The following is a 15,234-nucleotide window of genomic DNA, read 5'->3' on the forward strand; positions in this document are numbered from 1 at the left end:
TGTCTTCAAGTGTGTGCTGTGGCTGCCCCAGGGATGTAAGCCATAGTATGACCCCTACTTAAAGCAGCAGAGGTGTTAGCGCAGAGCACCCACTTCCACGTCTGGCCTCCTTGACCACCCAAACCAGTGGAGTCATAGGGTGGTGAGGGCTCACACCAACCCAGGGCTGCTCCTGGGAACAATAGCAATTGTGCCCTAGTTCAACTGCAGCCTTCAAGCAGCAGGGTCCCTAGGATACACTGGAGCCTCCCTGCCCTAAAGCACCCACCCACCCAGAGGAGCTCTGCTGAGAAGCAGATCTCTCATGGCCACCTCCCGTGTGAGCAGCCCTGCAAAACCATTCCACCTCGCCACACTAACTACAGCTGAGATACAGCACCTAGACTTGCAAAATTTTCTCTGAGTGCACATACATACACAGCCATGCTGTTTTGTGAGAGGGTTTATGTCCTCAGACACAAAGAATTCATCACTTTAGCCTTGGCCTGCATTATAGCTATTCCCTCACAAGTGTCCCATGTGTTTCTATATAGGCTGGTTGTAGTTGCCATACATTTTAATTAATTCTACACATAAGAACTGCATTTTATACAAATGCATTTTTGCGGTTTCCAGTTCAGAACAGCCTTTAGTCAGACTTTAGAAGCTCAGCTCTGTCCTATTATAAATACAGGCCATAATAAATTGAGGAAAGCCGAAGTGTTTCCTGCTTTGTTTGCAGGATGGAAACCCTTTTAACGTTTCATTATGATAAAGATGATTATGGGCAAACAACAGTATTTATTTTTAAATTTATTCGTTGATTTAAGCTTTATTTTAAACCTGCTAGCAAAAAAAAAAAAAACAGAAAAAACAACTTTGACTTCATTAATTACAAAATTAACCTTTAAAACCATCATATGTCATCTATCACTAGTTTTACTACTTCTAAAACATGAATGCATTGGGGGTGCCAGGGTCTGGAGTCTCAGACAGGAGGGGATGGCCACTGCCGATCCATGGAGTGAGCATATGCTCCTGCTGCTGCCAACCCATTCTGGCCCCAAGCAGCTGGTATGAAGCTGATATGAGCCAAGGTTGTAAACACCAAGTGAAGTAATCCCTGCAACTGCATCTTCTAAAAGCCCAAGAAAGGAATCCTAAGAAAAACTGAAATTAAAAAATTGTATATACGCTTTCCAACCTTAAGTTTTCCACACCTCCAGACCAGTTCTTATCAGAGGGCTACCTGTATTCTGCTTGCATCTAACAGCCTCCATGATTCAAGGGACAGAAATCCCAGCTGCACACTATGCAATTCTTCATGCAGCTCCTTTCTTACCCTTGTAGCCAGAAAATGCTAAGAGAGGTTCACACAGGGCTGGAAGCAAGCCTCACTAGGCACTGAGGCATCATCCAGAGTGAGCAACCTGGGCGCAGGGAGACCATCACAGCTCATGGGGTCAGTCAGATGGAAACTCAGAAAGCCAGAAATGGGAAGGTCACAAACCACGACTCTTCCAGAAAAGAACATTTCAGAAGCACCAGGAAACAACTCTAGGGGTTTTTTCAGGGGTTAGTGAGGAAGGAGATAAGTATACCGCATAAGGGGTCCCCAAGGCTGCATCTCACCTCAATGGGACTTAAAAAGAAACACAGGCAAACCAACAAACTTCAAGGCTTACTATTCCCATTAGGATTTAAGGGCTTCCTGAGGGTGGTATTCCCACCAGGGTTAGGCAAACATATGCCTCTTAGTATCTTAAAGCTGGAACTGGATTGCATCCATCTCAGAGAAGAAGCAGCTCAAAGGTCCACATAAAAAGGTGCAAGCGTACCTTTTTTGTTCGGCAATCTCAGTTTATTGCTTATAGTCTACATGGGAAAAATAAATCCAGAGACCATATTGCCTGCTTTGTATTTTAATTAAGTAAGTGCCTGGAAATAAGTCATAGGTTTTTTTCCACTGCTTTCTCTTGCTAGCTGCCCAAACACAGGCTTTTCCATAACCTTGTCATGGATCAAGTTATTAATAAAATACAAACAAAAACCATACTGGCACGTAAGTTAATTAAAATGTCTCTACCAATTTCACCTTTACTTCTCTTCTCAGAAATGAATACTCCCTCCTTTGACACAACCCCCCGTATTCTGTAATCCCAATGTCTCTCCAGCTATCTGTGGTTATTTTGCCATTACAGCATATGGTGTTTCAGAGAGGCTTTGACAGTGCCATTTCCTTACCAGCTCCCAAAGACGCACAGACTGAATTCCATTCATTGTGGGAAATTTGTTCATGTCCAATTTACCCAATGCTCTCTGCAACAATTTTGTGTTATGAATGGCTATTGTTAGCCTGCTGATGTTCACTCCACAAAAAACGGGGTTTGGGGGGGTTTGGTTTTTTTACTGGTTGGTTTTCGTGGCTTTTTTTTCAATAGTCTGCCAAAGAAAAATACTGGGAGGGGACACAGCTGGGACAGCCAGCCTGCACTGACCGAAGGGATACTCCAGACCACATTATGTTGTGCTTGGCAATGAATGCTCAAGGAATAGAGGAGAAAGGGGCAATGTTCATGGTCATGGTGTTTGTCTTCCCAAGCAACTGCCATGTGTGCTGAGGCCATGCTTCCCAGGAAGCAGCTGGATGCCTGCCTGCTGATTTGAAGTAGTGAATGAATTACTCTTTTTTGCTTTGCTTCCTTGTACAGCTCTTGCTGTCATGATTAAAATGTCATTATCTTGAGCCACAATCTTCTCACCTTCCTTCTATTTTCTCTCCATCTCATGGGAGAGTGCAGGAGTGAGCAACCGTGTGGGTAACTGGCGGTTAGCCAAGGCTAACCCAACACAAGGCTACAACTGCCAATAATTTTCTTCTTGACCTCCTTCTTCATCTCTAGTTATCTTCTGTTTAATTAATCTAATTAACCCATATTAATTTAGCAGATCAAAGAAAATCTTGACATAACAGCTGACTCAGTTAGCATCACTGCATGCTTGGAATCACAACAGATTTATACAAAGTCACTGCCTGAAGTTGGATGTCCTCCTTAGGCCACCCTCACTCTCTCTAATCCACAAAATAAATGTAATGTTTTAATTTCTAAGAATTATTTCAGGCAATCCTTAGGACATGACAACAGAAAGAATATCAGAACTGCAAGACCCCAACTGATCCAGGTGGTAGTAACTCAATCAAGCTGTGTTGGATATGTGTGATGGATGGGGAGGGCACTGGCAGATCCCAGATGAATGACCCTGAAAAGCTGTGAAGTTGCTCATATCTTTGTCAAATGAGCATAAAGACATTAATGAACCAAAATGACTTACTCAGGCACTTCAGAGTTGTACATAACCACATAGGGCACAGGGGAGTGGCAGCTGGATTGTATCTTCAGATCTGACAGTGATTCGCTAGTGACTTCAGGAAAGTCATTTGAACTCCATCTGACTCAATTTTTCCATTTGTGAAATGGAAATCAACATGCACTTCCATTTGAAGATAAGTGAAATACTCAAGGCTGGCAACATCATTAACTCTAAGTAACTAATAGCTATTAGTACCTGGTGTACGCGATTGCCCCTCTAAGCGGGTTTCCTGGGGGTATGGGGGAGCATGACTTACAGCTCAGCACAGATAACAACTTCATTTCAATAGCCATTCTGAAAAGGGCAATGAACACGCTCCTAAATGAATTCCACACCCCAAATCAATTCAGTGCCTAAGAATAAAAAAAGTATCCACTGGAAAATAAGACAACATATTCCAAGAAGGCTGTTTTATCTATCTGATATGTTTCCTGCATCTTGTGGTGATTTACCGTAATAGGCAATAACTAGTGTACATTATATCTAGTTTTTAATAACCACACTTCCATTATATTTCATTTCCCAAAGGGACTATTTGTGTTTTTTCATATCTTTTAACTGTAAAACTGTAAACTGCTGTAATCAAGTATTGCTTTCCCTTGTATTCTGGACATCCTCAGTTGATTATAATCACTGCCTGCTGAACTTACCTTCAAAATGTTAATCAGGAATTGAAATAAAAATTGGTATTATTACATTATGTACTGCCCCATTTATTCACTCTTCTCTTCTTAACACAGGACACACAGAATACAAAGAACTATAAAACAGAAAAGAGAAAAAAAAACAAACAGAAAAGTAAAAAAATAAAAACAAAACAAACAAAAAAGTATGAAAAAGGCAGGGGAAAATAAAAAGAAAGAAAACTAAACAAAAAAACCTCAAACAAAAACAAAAAACCAAACAAACAAAACAACAAAACAAAATCAAAACACCAAACCTCCAAAAACTGGCTTTGCAGAAGACAATTAGAGAAGACAGTTAAAAAAAGTGAAAGCCCATGCTGTTGAACCTGGTGTCTGTAAAAGAGATGTAGGCTGACAAACTATGTTTTGAGGTACTTGTACAACATCAACTGTAACTCTGGATAAAATACACAAAAAACTCATTTTAAAGTACATTTAAAAAGAGCACATCTGTATATGGTACACTACTTTTTTGGGAATTAGTGACTTGGTCCCACAAGCACCTACCAAAGACTGCATGAGGGGAATGCATTTTAGAAGGTGTCAACAAAAACAAGCATGTAAGTGTGTAAATCAAGTTGTAAAGTCAGCTGCATTTTCCAAAATGAATCCAAATTTAGGGGAACTGATATGTTCAGACAGATGCCATGACTGAAAGGGTGACTGGATACTACCACAGTGACATTTTCAGCAGCCTCATACACAACATTTCAGATTTCGAGGTTTCCAGCACCATAACAATGGCCTGCCGGGAAGATCTAAGATTCTTGGTTTAACTTACACCCAGTACAAAGGATGCATGCATGCACACACGCACACACACACACACACAGTGGTTTAGTTTTCTCTGCTCTAACACAGAAAGCTAATACTACAAACCAACAAAAAAAACCTCCAGTGGGGTCCATTACTTTATCTTGACCAGTACAACCTAAAGGCTGGCTATAATTGAATCCAGAAGAGTAAGACACAACCATGGCCTTCTTGAAAGTAAAGCTCTCCTGAGGAAAGAGTTTTAGTGGAACACATAGAACTTTTAACTGGACACTGTCACTGTCACCATTGTTACCAGAAGTAACAAACATTTCTTAGCTTCCTTCAGAAGAAGAAAGGGATCAGCATTTGCAAGAAAGATTTGGGAAAACTGTACAAAAGCAAAGTTGGACAGATACATTCAGCCAGCCGGAAAATAGAATCAATGAGCTAAAAGCATTATTAATTGAGACAAGTGAATATGGACAGAGTCAAAGCTACTGACAGAGAAGAGGAGATAAAGCAGACAAACCATTATCACCAAAAGTAAATAACATTGAATCAACCAGATATGATCAAAGGAGCATGTTTATAAGTACTGGTGATATTACTTCTGAATTTGATTTATTTTATCTTAAGTCACAGTATATATCACTTAAGCAAGCCAGTTCCTTCCAGGTATCTTGCTAATATCCCTTAACAGAAACAAGACTGGATGCCCAGACAGTAACAGATTAAATGAAAAGGCAAAAAAAAACCCCTAACTAGATAGAAAGGAATTATAAACTCAGTACAGCTAACAAATCTCCTATGTACAGAAAAGCAAGAAGCCACTATCATCATACAGTCTGGCCAATCACAAACACAGGGCATGTATTTTCCCCCACAACCTGGATTAGCATAATTCCTTATTTATATAAAAGGAAAGACTTCAAATGGTGGCATGCCCCTCACTTCTCCCATTAAACTCTCTTCCCTTGTCCTCTCCCATTCATGGTTACAGTGTGCATACTGAAGGAACAGCTGTAGAACTGATGCCCATGGAGCAGGGACCAGCCCCCAGGAAGTGCCTGCCTGTGTAGCAGCACTGACTTTCTCCTGGTCTGATGTGTCCAACATACCTGGTTTAGATCCCTGCTTCAAAAAGAGAGGTCTGTATGAAAATTTTATCTAATGGAAACAACAATATCCATGATGTGGTAGGTAGTATCCTTCACTTTAAGTAAGTATCAATCCAGACACCTATCAGAGAGGACTATGGTTCTGATTTCAGGATAACATGAGTTCACAACAGCTGTTGAGGATTTATACTCAATACTACTCATCATCTGCAAATGGGTATCATACCCCAGGCTTTAGCCAAATTTCTCCAATAAGAGAAATAAGAGTCTCCAAAGTCCCTCTGCAGTTGCAACTCCATCTCCTACTTGCACCTGTGTTTCCATCCCGGGCCGAAGAGTGCTTTGATAACTATGCAGAGCATATACAAATGGGATAAGGAGACTCCACATCACAAGTACAGCTATACACACCAAGTGTTCTTCAGGCACAAACAAGAAAATGCAGAGAAGCATACTAAATGCACTTTAAATTGCAACTGATTTGATCACAGCTGAGTCCAGCTTGGCCTTTACGGACTGCACCCACAGTCAATCCATGTTCAGTAGCTGTCATGGAAAAACTAACATATCTCAAGCAGGCAGAATACATTCTCATCTGGCCTGTGTCAGTTAATACCCAACACTCCCAAACTGCACACTTGCATAAGACTCCTGGGTTACCACTGTATTATAAAGTCAGTTGTGACACTTTTGTCAAGCCTGACCAAAACTGACTGAAAGAAGTTCATTCACTGTCATCTTCATAGTTCTGAATAACCTACAAGACCAGTGGAAGTGTGCTCCCCACCTGGGAGGCAGATGCGCTCTACTGTAACACAATCATTAGTTTTTTATTTCCTTGATTATAGATCCTAAAATCCTAAATACAGAAAAGAATAATTTAGAACTCCCCATGAAGTACCCTATAGAAGCAAAAGCACTATTAATAAGGTATTTATTGGATATGGTTAATTATCACATTTTATTTTTACTACTCAATAATGTTTTCATGGAAATAAGAAAGGATACATATTCCTGTCAGACTTGAAATGATTTGTAAAAATGTACAATATTCCACTAACATTTTTGCAAGTCTGAGACTATAACTGGCGAACTATCTGCCCTGGCTTTGTGGCTTTCCTAACCAAAAAAGACCATTAACAAATGAGTGCCGCGAACTTGGTAACTATGCTGTGTTTCTTGTCATGCTGGGATTAGTAATAGCAGTGCTATCAAATATTACTGTGCAATAAAACCTGTGGTTTGCATTTAGATTACATTTGATTTCTTCATGTGGAAAATGCACGCTCTAATTTTCCTCTTACAGTAAAATTGATAATACATAGAATACAACATCACAGCAGATGACACAGTCTACAAGGTAGGCATGACTTGTTTTATAGTCATAAAGCTTGTACTTCTGGCTGTGATTTTATGAGCCAGGCATACAAAAAAAAGAGCACAAGAAAGATATTTATAAATAAAGGCATACAACAGTAAATAGGAAAGGAGACCAAGTTACAGAACAGATTGAACTGGATATAATCAGAATCAAACAGCTTTCACAAAAACTGCAAACTTAGCACTTGGATACCTCACCAGTCAGTAATGTAGGTACAGCAGCCTCCTATAACAAAAGAAAGCAATTCTAGGCAGTAAGAAAAGCAATGTAAATAGGACAGGCAGCATCCTCAATAGGCAAAAAAAAATTCTTTGAATATATTCTTTTAAAGCTCACAATATCATAAATTAGCCCCTCACCTCCCCACAGCTCCCACAAAGAAATCATCTACCACTATTTTCTTTGTAATAAGTAATCTTGCAAAGTATTAATTTCAGTAGTATCTTTCACAATATATTTCAGAGAAGCTTCTACAAGCATCTAGGAACTTATTAGATAAAAAAAGGGGAGGTGTACACCGCACACTGTCTCCATGGGGACACTGCACATGGCAGAAGCTGTGAACAGAGCACTTCCATCACAGAAAGGCAATGGGGAAGAATTATACAATAACGAACAGAGAGCTCATTAGCATGTAAAAGCCATACCCCTATATATACTGCCATATTTTTGTACGTCATCGCATTAACAAATTGCTGTTTATTAGCCATGATTTACTGAGTTGAGCACAACAGAACTGGGCACTAGCTGAGGCAAAGCAGCTGGATGCAAAACTAATGCAAACAGCTAAGAGAAGAGCGATGTCTTAACTGCTTCTCCGCATAGCTTGATCCACCAGCCAACAGATGAACTGATTACACACTGTAGCAAAAATTTCACCTTTTGCTACACTGAAATAATTCCTGAATAAATACAAAACATGGTAAAGCTTGACAAACTGAAATATGATTCCTCACCTCCACCAAAGATGGTGCTGTCAGTATTTAAAGAAATTATCTCTTTACAATGCATTAGTGTTCTTGTATTCAGGCCAATCACGAACTGCAAACGTATCCATCTTTAAATGTTTACATCCACTTCAAAGTACACATTTTTCTTACTACTACCACCATGTTCTCACCACATTACCTTACTCTCTGAACGAACTCACTCTCTCCACTGCAGTCTTTCTGTGGATGCACACCTCAATCCAAAGAAACAAAATCCAGACTGCACAAAGCCAATGATAATGCCGTGCTCAAAGCTCAGGAATTCAGTAGAAGCATAAATTCCCACCAGAGACCATCACCAGTCAGTCTCCCCACAATGCTCAAGCCCAGACTTGCATCCACTTGCTTGCTTGGGCTTTGCATCTGGCTTAAGAACTGCCAGTACCAGGAGAAAGACACTTTAACTACATGTTATAAACAACATGCATTAGTGGCTTATGGACTGTTACACTTCTTTGCGTTTTCCTTTTCACACTAAAGGGATTTTGCTCAGGGAGAAAAGAAAAAGAGGAATCAAAGCTCTGGAGTTGTTTTTTTCTTGGAAGAACCAAAAACCCCACAAACATACAGAAAAAACTTGTGCGAAATGCAGCAGTTCCTGGAGACGGCAGCAGATTAAGCTTCTTTACTGTTTCAGGATACTTCTGAGCCCCTAAATTTCAAGTTCATATTAACCAAAATTAAAACTCACTGCAGATTATCAAGTTTCATGTATTTTTTCACTACCCTTATGCAAAATTTACTTTGGCACAGTACAGCAGTGCATTATTAATCAGCATAGGTTTGTTTGAAAAAGCAGGGTCTATTTATTCAGAGGTAGGACTGACTCCAAATCCAGGCTTTCTTTTCCACATGGAATGCGAGTGTATCAGATTTGGTATTTGATTTTTCAGCTCAGCTGTGAGGGACGAGCTGAACTTTGGAAAAAAACAGAGGTACAGTCTACGTGGTAACAGAAAAAGAAACCCCAGTATTTTACTTTTTTTTTTGTGGTGGTTTCAGGTATCAAAGTGAAAATGTCAAATGTCTCTCACCACACCCATTACAGCAAAATCTCAGACCAGTTGAAGACAATGACGCTTTGCTATTGGCATTAAATGAATCCGGTCTCACCCACCCATGACCAAAAAAGACACAGCGTCATTTCAAAATCACAGTCACTTTCCTATCGACTTTTTGCAGCGTTTTCAGATTTATGCATCCTCTTTTTATTCTCATATTGCAGTCAATTAGCAGCTATAACTAAGCAGATCTGTGCAGTTTTAGCATGAATTCTTTAAAATCATTGATCTTTACAAGCTACTTTGATGAAAAGAGAGAATATTTACCAGCAACTATTAAGCATGAAGTTTGAGGAAACAGAAGAAGCTTGTAGGAGGATTTGCTAATGTAGTTTATTGCTGTTACTTTTCATATCTGAAAAGATACTGCCTCTGAAGTCTCTGACGAAAACGCAAATAGATATTCTTGGGAGACAGTACAAGCCAAATGCAAGTTACAAAATCAGACAACTTGGTCTTAAGGATTTCATCACATAAATCCACTGATATCTCAACAGTGCCACACTAATATACATTTAAAATCAGAATCTAAGTGTCCGGTGCTGCGGGAAAAAGAGATGATGGAGACACACAAGGATTTTCACAATAGAAGTCTTCCCCATAAATGTGTGCAGGAAACCTAGAGATGAAATCCCCCACAAGAAGACACAATACCATCTACCAGGCAGTGATAATCTCTCAGTGGTCACAACAGACATGTTGTTGAAACAACTAGATGGAAAAAAAAGGGCATCCATGCTTGAGTGATTCTGCAGAGCAATATGCCTACACCTAACACAATGGAAAACCTATTCAAGAATACCTAATCCTGTGAAACTACGACTGCAGAATGCTGTTAGAAGCAGAGAAAACTGAAAATCCTCTGAATTAAGTGTTCACTGAGCAAGTTAAAGCTTTAGGTAGGTATCTCTCAACTCATCCACCCACATACCTGAGGGTGGCATCCATGTGATAAATTGCATTTACCATGCACCTGCACTCTACCTACTAATCCATCCTCTCCTTGGCTACTTCTAGCATTACAAATCTCCAAGGTCCTTTGAACAACTGCCTTCTGCAAGGAAGAATTGCTCCTTCAAAGTGTATTGTCAAGAAGCCAGGAAAGATTTAGGTTCAAGTATACTGCTGTTCAACATGGATAGAAATAGGATCTTTAAATTCTTAGGAAACTAGGTTTCTCTGGGTTTTCAGGATTATTACTATTTCTAGGAGACAGAAATACACAATTTCTAAAAGGAAAACTCATAGTTCAGTCACAAAGCAGTAAGCAGCTTGGAGATGCATATCCACAGCTGGGGAGGGGTCAGGTGGTGAAGCCCTCTAGATACTGACAGAGTGATAACATGCACAGCTACTCTTGGATCACCTAGAGGCAAAACCATTATTCCTTTAGCCAGACCGACCCATCACACGCCTGCTCCCCTGAGAGCTAAGAGTCCATACAAGGCCAGCCATTGGCTGCATGGAAAACGTAGGCCTGCACAAGGGGAACAGACTCTTCCATCGTTGAACTTCAGGAAAACCTACAGTGTTCTGAAGGTGCAGATTAAAGGTGCAATAAATGCATTGGGGAAATGCTCAACTTTTCCTCAAAATACTGCAGCCACTCTCACGGCATAGCAACTTAGGGAGAAGCAAATACTCATTTTTGTCTCCAAACTGTGTGCTCTGTGGCAGCTTGAAGATGTGCCTGGAGGAGCACCAGAGGTCCCCAGAACCTCTATCCATGCCCACAGTACTCAGAGTGCACCTCCTTCAGCAGACAGGAAAAATCTCTGCCTCAAGAGGAGAGAAAGAAGGATGAAAGCGCGAAGGCCAGTTTATTATTATTTCAACTCTGGCTGGGCACCAGGACTGGACCCTGAAGAAATTATGCCAGGATATATGCTCAAAGTTAGCTTCCCTTGCAGTTCTGCACAAACAGAAATCAGCAGGAGTCCAGCATGTAGAATGGCTTCCGAATCGGGTCATTAATCTGTACAAGCAGAAAAACCTACCCAAAAAACACATTAGCAGCCACTGCACTCCAGGTTACAAGGCTGAACTATCATGCAAATTGATACACATCTTTTGCCTCCTCGAGCCACAGAGGAGGGCACAAGCAACATACAGGGGAGAGAGCACAGAAACCTATGGATGTGTGCTCCTGGTGAGGAGCAATGGAACAGGACAGATTTATTCAGTGATGATGACATGGTATTATTTTTTTCTGCAACAGCAATGCAAATTATTCAGAGATGGTCACATCCTCAAATGGCTTGGCTCTAGAAATACGTTTGTTGCCACAAAAATCTTGCCACCTTGAGTGAGCACACACAACCACAAGGGCAGAAGACAATTCAAGATTTTAAGTACACAGAGACACACAGATTAGTCACTAACATTTTCTTCCATCTACTTGTTTGATGATTTATCAATAAACTAAGCAATCTCCAGCTGCTGTCCAGTCAATAGCTGATTAGTTAGACGATTCCCTCCAAGTCCTTCAGGAGGACAGTCTTGAGGTCTTGCTTTCAAGGACAGACCAGTAGGTTTTTCATAGTTTTACAGGATGCTATTCCTTAATAACAATGCAAAAAAAGCAGAGTGAAGAGACCTTTCCATTTTGAAGCTACTGTAAAACGTAGAAGGGACTTTACTTTGGGCTCAAACCAGAATTTTTTTCTTTTTTCTTTTTTTTTTTTAAATACTGATAATATTGCAGGTGTGAAAAGATTTCACTCTTCTAGACAAAACCCAACACTCACTCTTTAATACAACTACAAACAGGACAGACCTAAGTGGGACAGGAAGGCATATCTCTTGGACACTGTTTCTAGCATAAAAATACCCACTATTTATATCAGCCCAGGAAAAAACCACATATGAGGCAAGCCATGAAATGAGAGCAGCCCTATGTTAATCATCTAAATTCACGACTATATAACCCACAAACAAGATCTAAGTTAACACTGGCTGGTAGCTCTTCAGGAGGCTACAGGAAACAACAGGGACTAAGGAGAAAAAAGGAAAAAAGGGCTGACTGAGCGATGCACCTGCTCCCTTGCTTCCCCTTCCCATTTTGCATAGAGAAATTTGCACAGTTACAACTCTTAAGTGCACATTAAACTTATGCCCTTTTACATTTACATGACTGTGAAGACATTATGGTGGGTGTAAAATACTGTACTACTATTTAGAAGCATTTCTGCACTACCAGCTGGTGTAAAAGAGCCCTTGTACGGTTAGGAATTTTTGTTTCCCTATGTATGATAAAAACACAATGATAAGTCTTGTTCAGAAAGCATATTCAAGTAAAAAGAAAAACACCTACTAACTATTATATATATATTAAAAATATACCAATTACATAAGCTTATAAATACAAATACTTATAAATATATATGGATACATATATATAATTGATATGCATAGAGATATAAATAGTATACGTGTGTGTATATATATAAATATATATATATATATATAAAAACCCTCTTGAGAACACAAACTGCCAAGTGCGTGTAATGGGATGACTCCTACTCTCACCAGAAGCCCAGAATCAATTCTTGAAGTAATAGTAGTATAAGTTCTGCTTCACACCAGTAAAGAGTCAGTAAACAAAAGTTTGAATTGTTTCAAGTGAGCCTGAAAGATGCTTATTCAACAGAGTTTGAATCTGTTGCAAACGGCTCATTTAATTCAACCTCAGAGGCATTTGCTCTCCACTTTTCAACCTCAGAAAGCAGTAACCTAGCTAAGGAGGTTAGATGCAGTATCACCAGTTCAGATGAAAAAGATGCCAATGAACAGCTGAGACTTAAATTTATACCCAGCACGGTTACACGGACATGAAAACGAACATTAGATGCAATCGGTTTCAGCCATATCATGTATTTTTGCCTGTTCTTAAAGAATTTCAGGATGAAAAATATTAAACAAAATCCTGAAATTAAAATCAACCAGGGAAAAATTAATCTAGCTGCCAAGAAGAACTGACTGAGGCTCCATGACAAGCACAGATACATATTCAAAATTAACTTTAAAAAAGCTTCTAAATTCAACTAAAGTGCTATAAAATGACAAATGTGCATATTATACGAACCAATTATAAAACATTGCAGCAAGCACTAACTACATGCACAGATCTTATGAGCACCCTGGGAGCAGGACAGTGGACTAAATAACATCAAGCAATCTTGAAATCCACAGACATTACGTTTTCCCTTTATCAAAAGGGTGAGAGAAGTGTTCAGGGGGTTCTGACTTTTTGTTCTGAATGAGAGAGACTAAAACACGGCAGATACTTGAAGTATCTGTAGGTTTAGTCTAGATGCAGAATATTTACCAGAAAATTAAAACTACTGAAATCCTGCAATATCTGCTTTTATTAGAGACTCACCTATTTCCAGAAAGATGACAACCATTTACAAATCCGTTTCCGCAAGAAAATTATAAAAATCCTTTGGATGTGCAATGTTCGGTGTTCAATATTTGCCACCAGCAGACACTGTTGTTAAATAAAATGGGAAGCAGCCTTCAAAGCATCCAGACAGAAAAGCGAATCGTAGCCTTCCTGTAAATCCTGCAAAAATACATCTCGTTCACTTGTGTGGATCTCTTTATTGCAGTTGACATGGGCTTGCCCAGGGGACTAACTTGTTGTTCCATAAAGATCCTTAAATAGGCACTACTGATGAAACATTTAATCCAAGCCCTGGTATCAAATGGCTGCTATTGCCAGTGACAGTGATAGAAAAATCTATTTGCCAATTAAATAACTGCATGCAAAGCTATGACTGTTTATTATACCTTTTAACATAGTTCAGCTGGTTTGGATCATATCCAGTGAGCTTCATATTTTACAAAAACTGCATTCCGTATAACTCATAAGTAACATGCTTTAAGCCTTCATTTTTAAATACACCTTTTCACTCATGTTGTTATGAAGTGTTTACTTGGGCAAAGGAATACATTTTACACAGAAATGCCACTTATATCATTCAACTATACATATATATTCCGTTGGACCTCTCTCTGTTGATAATGAAATTATGATTTATGCTTAGAATATATGACCATATTTTAGATGTTGGGAAAAAAAGAGCACTTTAAAAACTCGCTGTGTTTACTTTAAATGCTAAGAATGTACAAAAGCTATTCATTTTTTGTAAAACTAAGAGAATGCATTTGATCCCATGAGTCTCATAAAACTCTGCATAAGCATAACAATAGGGAAAGCTAAGATGAATAGTTGAGATGAACACTTAAGCCTGGACTTCATTCCAGTTGGACTTCCACCATGCCAGGAAACAAGAAAACAAGTGAAGGGGCAGTAATTAAAAGGGATTTAAGATTAGCGGCAGCATTACACCCACGTGTGGAACACCACTAAAATAGGACACAGCACTAGTTTGACTAGGCTGCAATTTAATAAAGGGTATAAGCTACAGCTCAGAGAAGTCATCTTTGCTGAGAGCAACTTAAGGATATGCTTAACTTGAAATAACCACAGCTTAACATGTGCTTTGTGTAAAGCATGAATATACATCTTTGGGACACAGACTGTATTTTCATTTCAACTTAGTATGAGAAAAAAGAAATTAAGTCATGATAATATATAAAGCAGTATTGAATAAAAATGGGACACAAATACTGGAAATGGCAAAACATGTATCTGAAATGAATCCCTTCCCACAAATAGGAAAAAAGACAGACTAAGGTGAGTTTTTATTTCTCTTAATCACAGGAAAGTTAGGGTTTTTGCCCTTGATCTTAAAAACTTACCAGATGTAAGTTAGTATCTTACTCCTATTCCCCAATGCCATAAATTTAGTTTAAACTAAGAAAAAAAATATACTTAGTGCTTCAGAATGAACACTGATTCTTCCACATTTTGTATTAAGATTTCAT

At 39.2% G+C, this 15,234-nt stretch overlaps 1 protein-coding gene across 9 annotated transcripts in view; it reads right to left on the reverse strand.

The window, feature by feature from the left end:
• RARB (retinoic acid receptor beta) overlaps positions 1–15,234 on the reverse strand; it is a 324,550-nt gene that overhangs the window by 213,876 nt on the left and 95,440 nt on the right. Inside the window, exon 1 of one of the 9 annotated variants that reach the window (XM_017732109.1) lies at positions 13,724–13,887. The exons of the other annotated variants lie outside the window; for them this stretch is intronic. The gene's annotated coding sequence lies outside the window, so the exon portion shown is untranslated. Of the gene's footprint in view, positions 1–13,723; positions 13,888–15,234 lie in introns of those variants that run through there. 9 annotated transcript variants of the gene reach the window in all.

Source organism: Corvus brachyrhynchos, unplaced genomic scaffold (assembly GCF_000691975.1).
Source record: "Corvus brachyrhynchos isolate BGI_N302 unplaced genomic scaffold, ASM69197v1 scaffold53, whole genome shotgun sequence".
Lineage (NCBI taxonomy): Eukaryota > Metazoa > Chordata > Aves > Passeriformes > Corvidae > Corvus > Corvus brachyrhynchos.